The following is a 12,708-nucleotide window of genomic DNA, read 5'->3' as shown; positions in this document are numbered from 1 at the left end:
CACGTACACCTCAGTGGCAGACCAAGTATAATTATGTACTAACTGACAATTCTGCAACCATTATTTAAAATAGTACACATCTATTGTATAAATAGATGTTTCCAACAATGATTTAAGTTAACTCGTGTTGCAACTCTTTATGGTCACTGTCAGCCTCCAGTATATTTACTGTAAACCATCATCCATTGACTTAATTTACATAGTGCAGTTTTCTGTAATTCTTACAGGAATTAGGAATTATGACTGAGTTGCAACTTATTGCTGGAGCCTCAAGCCATGAGAAAATGTTTCAAAGTGAAATATTCACTTTATCCTATGAATGTATTTCATTTGAACTTCCTTTTTCTGTTGTTTTGTTATTAACATTACTGTGAGGAAGAGTGAGCAATGGTCAATGAGGGCAGAGCAGACTGGAATGCACCTACTGATTATGCAAAGAGCTAATTTATGACAATCTATCTCATGATCTATATGAAGGAGAGAATAGGTTTCTCCCAGAATTGTTCTGTCTATATTTAGGGTGAATTTCCACGTGCATGACCCCAATTGTTTATTGTAACTTCACCAGAAGAGCTCTGGGATCCGTGGAAAATAGTATGAATGTCACTTTTCCAGATTTTCAGTGGTTTGTCACTGAAAATGTAATGGAACACCGATTTTCAAAACAGGACAAGAGAAATTAGGGGAATATGAACCATTTCACCTGGCATCGATCATCAGGAAAATGTTGTAATCTATTTTAAAGGATTTGTAACCATGTACTTAGAAAACTAATACAGACAAAGTCAACCTAGTTTTAGGAAAGGGAAATCATGTTTGACAGTTTTTCTTTGAGGAAGTATCTCGTAGGGTTGATAATGATAAGCCAATAGATGTAGATACTTCCTTCAATAAGGTACCACACAACAAGATAATGCACAGAATATGAGCTCATGAAGTTGGGGGCAGTATATTAGAATGGATGGAGGATTGATTAATAGGCAGGAACCAACGATTAGTTGAAGCATCAACCCCAGGAAGTGTTTGGCTATACATTTACAAAAATAATCCTGTGAACGATAGACCACAGACACCTAAATTGTTGTATAAGTATGTACAGGTGGATTGATTGGATGGTTCCTTGAGTAAATATAAACAGACACCTATATTGGAGCATAGTAGAATTAGGAGATGTATACCTGTAATGTTTCACTCTGTAAACTACATGCGTAATGTATCCAAGTTTGTTGACAATGTAAAGCTACGTGCTGTGAAGAAGGCACAAAGGCTCAATGGAGATACAGACAGGTTAGGTAATGGGTAAAAAAAGGTAGAAGATGGAATATAACGTGATAAAATGTGAGATTATTCAGTTTGGGAATAAAAATAGAAAAGCAGACTATTTTAAAAGGCGTAAACTTTCTAAATATTGCTTCAAAAGCAGAAGTACTGTGGGTGCTGGAAATCAAGCAAAATGGATTTTTGCATCAACTATCTTGGCTAAATTTGAACAAAGAACAATACATCACAGGAACAGGCCCTTCGCCCTCCAAGCCTGCACCGATCATGAGTTCCTACTAGACCATCTGTTTGTATCCCTCTGTTCCCAGTCTGTTCATGTGGCTATCTAGATAAGTCCAAAATGATCCTGGCGTGTCTGCCTCAAAAATCTGGCTTCGTAGTGCATTCCAGGCCCCTCTATATAAAATATGTCCCCCGCATACCTGTATTGAACCTTGCGCCCCTTACCTTGAACTTATGACCCCTTGTGTTTGTCATTTCCGACCTGGTAAAAAGCTTCCAACTGTTCACCCTATCTATGCCCTTCGTAATTTTATAAACTTCTAGTAGGTCGCCCCTCAACCTTTGTCTTTCCAGGGAGAACAACCTTAGTTTACTCAATCTCACTTCATAGCTAAGACCCTCCAAACCAGGCAACATCCTGGTAAACCTTTTCTGCACTCTTTCCAAAGCCTCCACATCCTTCTGGTAGTGTAGCAACCAGAATTGGCTGCAGTATTCTAAATGTGGCCTAACCAATGTTCTATACAACTGCAACATGCTATGCCAACTTTTATACTCTATGCCCTGTCCAATAAAGGCAAGCATACCATATGCCTTCTTCACCATCTTTTCCACTTGTGTTGCCACCTTTAAGGATCTGTGGACTTGCACACCTAGATCCCTGTGTGTTTATACTCCTGATGGTTCTGCCATTTATTGTATATTTATTGAACATTGGTGCCTGAGATGAAAAGGCAATGTACATTTCTTGTTTTGTCAAAACAGGATATTTGTAGTTCCTTTCAATTGATTTGTTAGGTAAATCTGCCACAAAAATCAGAAAGACCCAGATTCATCATATGTTAGCTAACCTCAGTTTAAGGGATCATATATAAGGACTAGGAAGTGGAAAATGATGGCCAAGCTTCACAATTGTGGTCACAATTCGGTACCATCTTTGGAATGTATATACCTATAGAGTCAGGTAAGGAAGGGATGTAGATTGACTGCAATGTCCATAAAGATGAACAATCAACCAACATTTGTACCAGAACTTTCTCAAGACCAATTAGGCAAACACTGGGTAGCAAACACTGACTGATCATGCCAGTGACACACATCCCATGAATAGTGATTTAATTTACAGCATGGAAACAGGCCCTTTGGCCCAACTTGTCCATCCACCCCTAAGCCTCCTATGCTCCAGAGAAAAATGTCCCAGTCTATCCAGTCTCTGTTTTATAACTCAAACCATCAAGTTTGGTAGCGTCCTAGTAAATCTTATCTGTGCTCTTTCTAGTTTAATAATATCCTTTCTATTACGGGGCAACTAGAACTGTACACAGTATTCCAAGTGTGGCCTTACTAATGACTTGTACAATTTCAACAAGACATCCCAATTCCTATATCCAATGTTCTGACCAATGAAACCAAGCATGCTGAATGCCTTTTTCACCACCCTGCCCACCTGTGACTCCACTTTCAAGGAACTATGAATCTGTACTCCTAAATCTCATTGTTCTATAACTCTCTCCAATGCCCTACCATTAACTGAGTAGGTCCTGCTCCAATTTGATCAATCAAAATGCATCACCTCCAAATTAAACTCCATCTGCCATTCGTCGGACCACTGGCTCAATTGATCAAGATCCCATTGCAAGCCTAGATAACCTTCTTCACTGTCCACTATGCCACAAATCTTGGTGTCATCTGCAAACTTACTAACCATGACTCCTAAATTCTCATCCAAATCATTAATATAAATAATAAATAACAGTGGACCCAACACTGATCCCTGAAGAACACCGCTGGTCACAGGCTCCAATGATTTTGTTAAGTGTAGATTTATACACGAGGTGGCCATTCAGAAAGAGGCACCAGAATGAGTTCTGTAGAGAATAGGAGGAAACAAAGACAGGTTTTGCTGAAAAAAAGACATTTTATCAAAGCATTTTGTCTTGCAATCATCTGGACAATCGCAAGAATACCAATGTCAGGGGAAACAACAACTTTATGCTATATGAGAAGATGATGCTGATTGGTTGGCAAGGTGAGTCAGATTGGTAGAGGTGTTGCCATGGGAAAATGCCTCAGTTGGTGATGACTGACAATGAATTGCCAAGTAGTGTTTCAAATTTAAACCAGACAACTTGACTCTGATTGGTCAAAGTTTACAATCTTTCCAAGTTCTATGCCATCTGCAAATTTTGAGATTTGTTCTGAATACCCAGATCAGTGTTGATCAAGAAAAGCAGCAGGAACAATATTGACCTTGGTATACAAGCCCAGTCCGATGAATAACCAATCATGCTGTTTCCTGCCATTTAATCAACTTTGAATTTATGCCACCAGGGTCCTTTCTATTCCACGGGCTTCAACTTTGTTGAGAAGTCTGTGATGTGGCAATTCATCAAAAACCTTCTAAAGGGCGGCGTGGTAACACAGTGGTTAGCACTGCTGCCTCACAGCGCCAAGGATTTGGGTTCGATTCCCGGCTTGGGTCACTGTCTGTGTGGAGTTTGCACATTCTCCCCGTGTCTGTGTGGGTTTCCTCTGGGTGCTCCTGTTACTTCCCACAGTCCAAAGATGTACAGGTCAGGTGAACTGACCATACTAAATTCTCCTTGAGTGTACCCAAACAGACACTGGAATGTAGTGACTAGGGATTTTCACAATAACTTCATTGCAGTGCTAATGTAAGCCTACTTGGTAACTAATAAATAAACTTTAAGACCATATACACCACATCAACCACATCTCTCACATTAACCCAACTATAAACTCACTACAAAACTCAATCAAGTTAGCTATACATGACTTACCTTTAACAAGTCCATGCTCGTTTTACTTTGAGTCTAAATTTGCCAAGTGATTCTTAACTTTGTCTTGGATTATTGTTTCAACAAGCTTTCCCACCACTGAGATGAAACTAACTGGCCTTTAATTGGCAGATTTAACCTTCTTTTGAACAAAAGTGTATGTAACATTTGCGAATTTCTAGTCCTCTGGCACCACCCCTGTCGATGGTAGTCATGATGTGGATGTGCCGGCGTTGGCCTGGGGTAAACACAGTAAAAAGTCTGAAAACACCAGCTTTAAGTCCAACCAATTTACTTGATAGTACACTCACTAGCTTTCCGGTTAGCCCCTTCGTCAGGTGAATAACCTTTGTCAGCCCCTTCGTCACCTGATGAAGGGGCTAACCCAAAAGCTAGTGAGCGTACTATCAAATAAATCAGTTGGACTTAAACCTGGTGTTGTCAGACTTTTTACTGTGACCACCCCTGTATCAGGGGAGGATTGGAAGATTATTGCCAGTGTTTCCACAATTTCCATCCTTATTTTCCCTGGCATTCTTAGATGCGTCTGATCCAGTCTTGGTGATTTAACAAATTTACATACTGACAGCTTTTCTAATACCTCCTCTTTATCAATTTTTAACCCATCCAGTGTGTCAACAGTAAGCATTTCATAATGATGTTGGCAGCATCTTCATCCTTGGTAAAGACAAATGCAAAATATTCATTTGATACCTCAGCCATGCCATTTGCACCCACACATAAATTGCTATTTTGATCCCTAAACAACCCACCCCTCCTTTTCTTGCCCTTTTATGTGCCAATAGAAGAGATTTTTATTCCTTTTTTAAGTTGGCTGTCAGTCTCTTCTCACAATCTATCTTTGATTCTCTTACTTTTTTCATTTTACCTCTGAATTTTCTATTTTTGGCTTCGGTTTCTCCTTTATTATATCAATCTGACATCTGTCCGGAATTTAGACCCAGTGACAATGAAGAAAGACATACTATGTGACTTGGAGGGAAACTTGTGAGTGGTGGTATTCCCAGATTCCTGCTGTCCTTTATTTTCTAGGTGGCAGAGATCATAGGTTTAGAAGGTGGTGTTGAAAGAGCCTTGGCATGTTACTGCAGTGCATCTTGTAACTGTTATACACTGTGCAGCCACTATGTACCATTGGTCAAGTTGGTGGATGGGTTTAGAAGGATGAGGGGGGCATCTTATTGAGATGTATAAGATGATGAAAGGGATGGATAGGGTAGAGGTGGAGAGGTTCTTCCCGCTCAGAAAGGACAGCAGGACTAGAGGGCATAGCCTCAAGATAAGGGGGGGGGGGGGGCAGTTTAGAACAGAGTTGAGGAGGAACTTCTTCACTCCAAGGGTGGTGAATCTCTGGAATTCTCTGCCCGTTGAAGTGGTGGAGGCTACCTCGCTAAATATATTTAAGACGCAGTTAGATAGGTTTTTGGTAGGCAAGGGGATTAAGGGTTATGGGAAGAAAGCGGGAAAGTGGAACTGAGCCACTTCAGATCAGCCATGATCTTATTGAATGGCGGGCAGGCTTGAAGGGCTAGATGGCCTATTCCTGCTCCTATTTCTTATGTTCTTGTGTTCTTATGTGTCAATCAAACAGATTGCTTTGTCCTGGATTGTGTTGAGCTTCTTGAGTGTTGTTGGAGCCGCACTAATCCAAGCAAGTGTAATTACTCACCTGTGTCATGTAGATGGTGGGTACATTTTGGGGAGTAACAGGTGAGTTACTCATTGCAGCATTGCCAGTCACTGACCTGCTCCGTAGATGTAGATTTTCAATGGTTGGAGCAGTTAAATTTCTGATCAATGTAACCCCCATGGTCATTGGAAATTCAATAATGGTAATGCCATTGAAAGTCAAGGGGTGATGGTTAGATTTGTTCTTGCTGGAGATAGTCATGGCCTGACACATGCGTAGAATTAATATTAAGTTACCACTTATTAGTCTAAGCCTGAATATTGTCCAAGTCTTGCTGTAGCTAGGCACTGACTGCTTCAGTTTCTAAGGAGTATGAATGGGACTGTGCAATTATCATCAACATTTTTAATTCAGATTTTATGGTGTACGTAGGTCAACAGTGAAGCAGCTGAAGATAATGGATGTAGGATATTGGCCTGATGAACTCCAGCAATGACATCCTGGACTGAGATGGCAGGCCTCCTAGAAGCAGAATCATCTTCCTTTGTGCTAATTAAAACTCTAGCCAGCAGGCAGTCTTCTCCCTGCTTCAATTTTACTGGGGCTCCTTGATGCCATATCCAGTCAAATGCTACCTTGATACATCATAAGAAACAGGATCTGGAGTAGACAACACAGCCCATCAAGTCTGCTCCACCTGTCACGAACTATGTGGATATTATCTGCGAGGGCGCTCCAACCTGAGACACTGGATCGTGGTGGTGTATAGTTTTTTTTTGGAATGGTTGTGAAACCCCCAGTGAGAATAAACCAGCCCAGTCATCGGGTAATAGTTACCAAAGACTGTTTATTAAACTAAAAAAAGACAACCACACATGACTAGGACTATGACACTCTAAGACAATTCATTGAATGAAATACTAAACCAACAGTTTAAAGAGCAATATATCTAAAATCCCTGAACAAAATGAAGGAGATTGTCATCTTCAGAAAAAGGAGAACGTGCTCCTGTCTGTACCAACGAGGACAAAGTAGAAAGGGTCGTGAGCTTCAAGTTTTTAGATGTCCAGATCACCAACAACCTGACCTGGTCTCCCCATGCTGACACTATAGTTAAGAAAGCCCACTAACGCCTCTACTTTCTCAGAAGACTAAGAAAATTTGGCATGTCAGCTACAACTCTCACCAACTTTTACAGATGTCCATAGAAAAACATTCTTTCTGGTTGTATCATAGCTTGGTGTGGCTCCTGCTGTGCCCAAGACCGCAAGAAACTACAAAAGGTCATGAATGTAGCCCAGTCCATCATGCAAACCAGCCTCTCATCCATTGTCTCTGTCTACACTTACATAAGAAGATAGAACATAAGAAATAGGAGCAGGAGTAGGCCATCTCGCCCTTCGAGCCTGCCCCACAATTCAATAAGATCATGGCTGATCTGAAGTGAATCAGCTCCACTTTCCCGCTTTCTCCCCATAACCCTTAATTCCCCTGCCTGCTGTCTCGGCAAAGCAGCCAGCATAATTAAGGACCCCACGCAGCCCAGACATTTTCTCTTCCACTTTCTTCTGACAGGAGAAAGATATAAAAGTTTGAAGTCATGTACCACCCAACACAAGGACAGCTTCTTCCCTGCTGCCATCAGACTTTTGAATGGACTTATCTTTCATTAAGCTGATCTTTTTCTAGCTATGACTGTAACACGACATTCTGTACTCTCTCATTTCCTTCTCTATGAATGGTATGCTTTGTCTCTACAGCGCAAGCAACAATGCTTTTCACTGTATGCTAATACATGTGACAGTAATAAATCAAATCAAATCAAATCCTTAATACCTTCCCATTTCCAAACAACATCCAAATTCAACAAATCTATAAATCAAATCCAGCTTATAGTTACCACACAATACAAGGTGGACAATCAAGTCTGGGAAACTGGTCCAGCGAAGATATTGAAACTGCCTTTGCAAAGGTTGATGCAGTGCCTTAGTTGGAAGACTTCACAGATGTTACAATGACCTGTCAGACTCTAAGCTGTAAAGCTGGTCTTTCCAGTTCTTAGATGTTAATGCCTTCCTGGCTGTTAGATTTTTTAAAAAGTTGTATCCAATCAAAATCCAAAGTCTCTACCAGAGAGACATTACAGATCCAAGCTGACAGGAACGGCTCCCCATTTCCTGTCCTGGGCTCGATCTACATGATCCAAACTGCACCCCCTCCCATGCTTGATCTCATTTGCATCTTAGCCAAAGACAGAGATGCCATTTTTAAAAAAATGCTTCAAATGAAACCTCAGTGTAACCTCATTGACTTCAATCAAGCGCAGGATCAAAAACCTGGCTGTGAGATGCTAAACTGAATACTGGCTGTGAGATGTTAAACAAGCCTGCCTGCTTCGGCAGGTGCTGGCAATTATACCCTGGTTCCTCTGTCATTGTCCCTTTGTGTACTTGGGCTGCCAGTGTCTCACATTCGATGACTCTTGAAATTAGCATCTGTATACCCCAATTGATCTCTTAGTCATAGGTAAGGCATTTCCTGATGATAGCTATTTACACCTGATTCTGTCTGCTAATCTCATTATTGGAAAAGGCCACATTTCATTGTTCCCTTTGAATTCTGGCTCCTGATGTTGCCAGGCAGAACCATGACACACGATTCAATATGATCATGGCTGATCCTGGGCTTCAAATGCATTTTCATCTAGTATCTCATTCCTTTCTGACACTCAGAAATTTCTTATCCTACCACCTGTATCAGTAATCTATTCCATATGCTTACTACACTTTTAGTAAAAGATGCTCCTGCTCAATTTCCCATTTTCTTATGCTGTTCATTATCTCTAAATATGGCCCATTGTACACAGCAGGATAGCTTATCTGGGTCTAATTTATCCAAATCGTTAATGATTTTAAATACTTACCTTTCTGGTTTACTCATAGACTCAGGATAATCAATCTATCCTTTTAGGTATTTCCTTATAGAATCACTACAGTGCAGAAGGAGGCCATTCGACCCATCAAGTTTGCACCAACAACAAATCCACCCAGGCATCATCCCCATAACCCCACATATTTAACTCACTAACCCATCTAACCTACACATCCCGGGGCACTAAGGGGCAATTTAGCATGGCCAATCAACCTAACCCGCACACCTTTGGACATGGGAGGAAACCAGAGCACCCAGAGGAAACCTCTCACTAACATGGGGAGAATGTGCAAACTCCACAGACACACTGACCCAAGCCAGGAATCGAACACAGGTCCCTGGAGCTGTGAGGCAGCAGTGCTAACCACTGTGCCATCATGCCACCCTAATATATTCTAGTATAAATCCATATAGCCTGTTCCTGTACCCCTTCCAATAATTGAATATCCTTTCTGAAATCAGGAGGCCAAAAATTGCAATCCATACTCCAGATGTGGTCTCATCAAGAGCAAATAGTTTTAAAATGTTTCATATACATCTGGTTTTCTGATTTGTCAGCTGGTGGGTGTAACCCAGCTCAAATTCAACTTAATAACAGTCTATAAACAATATATTGAACTTTAGCAATTCATACAGCAAACATGTTGGAAAGATTAAAAAGAGAAACTCATCCATTGCTCAGCAATGACCAATGTTGGAAAGAATACATGTATGGACATTAGTTAAGGACCAATTTAGACTTCATAATTGTAAGTGTGTTGGGTTTCTGAATCTCTGACAACAAGGACTTATAATGAAAAGTAGTTTATTCACTAGCTTAGCAGCTATTTCATGCTTGTACTCTGCCTGCGCTCCCAGGGATATCTCCCACGCTCCCGACAGGTGACCTCTTTGATAGCCGTGTCATCATGTGACCACTTAGTCAACATTTTCCCCATTTAGTTGGAACACCCACTGGCATGGGATATAGCAGTGTGTGCAATCGGAAACTATGTACGTACCATATCACAACATACAAGTTAAACAGGCTAACAATACACAACTATTTAAAGATAAAGTCACCGTAGTCCTAGATGACCATAAGCCACTTTCCCCTTTGAGGGGAGGGGAAGTTGGCTGGTGAAGATTTTACCTGAGGATCACAACATCTCAGCCAACAGTAAGGTTGAGAAGGTGGGCCTTAATGGGTAACTTCAGCTGATATGGGAATTAAACCTGTGCTGTTTCCACTGCTTCTAATCACTAACCAGCTTTTCATTCAGCTGAGCTAAACCAACATATATGCATATATAGTGAGGCATGGGTTAAATAACTGCAGCTGGTGCTCATTGTGTCTCCTTTTCTCCTTCCCTTGTTTGTTGTAGAAAGATGAAATTCAAAAGCCAATTCTAGGCTACATAGTTATATAGTCCTGGAACTTGGTTCAGTTTTCTCAGGTGCCCTGTACGTGTAGTTCTGCTAATTGGTGATGTGACAGTCTTTCACTGGCTGGTGTCCTCGATGAGGAAGACCTGGGGTACTCCATCAATGTGTTCTGTGGGTACAGGGTTTGCTCCATGGGCCTCTGGTATAGTGGGCCTGCACCATAGGCCGGATGACTGTTACTGGTCAGAGCTGGTTCCAATATCTGTAGGGTGTGACATAGTTGTGTACATAGTTTCTGACGGTGTCCACAATCACATATCCCACCGCTCCCAAGTGCTCCAGTTTCCTCCCACATTCTAAAGATGTGCATGTTAGATGGATTAGCCATAGCATATGGGTGGGAATAGAGTGAGGGTAAAATGCTGTTTTGATGAGTCGGTGCAGACTTGTTGGGCTGAATGGCTTCCTTCTGCACTGTAGGGACTCTAATGGTAACTGTTGGGTTGTGCAGTTGATTCTGTACCATGGCCAACTTGTCATAGCCACATTCAGTCTTGTATCTGACTGAGGAGGTGTTGGAGGGCCAAATCTGTGAGCATCCTCTGCTTGCAACTCTCTTTTACGTCTGGCCACATAGCATCCATACCTTAACATCTTTCCTGTAGCTACTGGTTGCAGGTCAAGGGTTGCTAGGCCAGTATTTCTTATTATTCCAAGAAAAGTACAAATGTTCCCAGTACAACTGATGCAAACTTTTGTGTCATAGATTCTTTAAAACCTTACAAATTCCACAAACATTTCAAAGAAATCATATATTTTCCTTATTGTACTGATTCAGAGGCAAAGATTATAATGGCCTTTAGCAATGATTCAACCTTCAACGTTCTGGAAATATCAGAGGAAAAGCTATTTACAGTAGCACTTGAGGTTGAATGTTCCTGACTTCCTCAACATCAATTATTATTCCCCTCCCCCTCCCCATTGGAGAATTGATGCTAGGAAGCACAGAGGGTTAAAAATAACAGAACTTTATTTACAGGGTGGTGTTCATTACATGGCTGCTTGGAACTCTGCAGTTTCCTGTGCTAATGACCTACAATGTCACTTCCGGTGAATACATAAATATATTAATGCAGAGCTTAGTACAGCTGCCTAACATCAATATGCATACATAACAGAATTCATATTTAGGTTAATGAACCTTTATTTAGTATTGTTATCTTTACCTTGAACCCAAACACGTCCAAAAACATAACTTTTTTAAATGGACCCAACTGTGAACCAACCTAAACCTCACCATCTTTTTGTCTTGAAAGTCTTGACCCAAGTTGACATGAACCTCACTGACCAGACCCAACATTTGGCATGGGAAATCTAGTCGTTTGTACTGTTTACAGTCACGTGTTCTTACCTTACCTTGAGTTTTAGCGCATTTAGCCAGATTTAATTAATGCAGTCATCATTTGGCTCTACCTTACTTATTGCCATAAAACACATAGTAGCGACCCATAGTTGTCTGACTGGCCACTTAGTTCTGGTGGCATGCTGATTGGTTCCCACTGGGCAAGATGTTTGTTTACATCAGGTGTTGCAAATGGCTCAAGGAGTGAGTTTGGAGTTAATTTGTTGGTTAATACACAATAAGTGTAACAGGTAAGAAGCTGGGTGTGAGAAAGTTGGTGAATGTAGAAACAACCTATTGTCTTTACATTATAGCTAGTCTAGACTTAGCCACCAGGCTTATTTGCATTACGTTAGCCTATGTCACATCTAAAAACTGAAAATATCTGAATACTGAAATGCAATTGGTCCCGAGGGTTTTGGATAAAAGACGTTTGACCGATTTTAGAGATATTGCAAAACTAGTTATTGGAACAAACGCTGTTAGACCTTCCTATAGCTTTAGGCTAGATCTGTGGATCCAATATTCTTACAATTACGTTTATAATATAACATCCACTGATGCTGGTTCATCAAAATGAATAGTGTAGTGTAGTGTGCTGGTGGAAAATTAATAGTGTTTCACTGCTCAGTCAAACATGTCAGAAAACAGTTTGCTTTTATTTACCTTTTCTCACCAGGCCATGTATTACTCCGGTGAAGCGATGGCCTAGTGGTATTGTCACTAGACTGTTAATCCACAAACAGCTAGTGTTCTGGGGATCCCTGCCATGGCAGATGGTTGAATTTGATTTCAATAAAAAATATCTGGAATTAAGCATCCAATGACGACCATGAACTAGTGTAGTTTGTCAGAAAAATCTGTCTGGTTCACTAATGTTCTTTAGGGAAAGAAATCTGCCATCCTTACCTGGTTTGACCTACATGTGACTCCAGCCGCTTAGACACTTGAGCCTGCAATAAGGTCATGGCTGATCTGATTGTGACCTTTAATTTCCTATCTAACTCTATACCCTTTGTTGACCTGTGTCAGAAGCATGACATCACTGGTAAGCGTGT

This window comes from Carcharhinus amblyrhynchos, chromosome 13 (assembly GCF_965287045.1).
Source record: "Carcharhinus amblyrhynchos chromosome 13, sCarAmb.v2.hapA, whole genome shotgun sequence".
In the NCBI taxonomy this organism is placed as follows: Eukaryota; Metazoa; Chordata; class Chondrichthyes; order Carcharhiniformes; family Carcharhinidae; genus Carcharhinus; species Carcharhinus amblyrhynchos.
Note: the sequence above shows the minus strand (reverse complement) of the source record.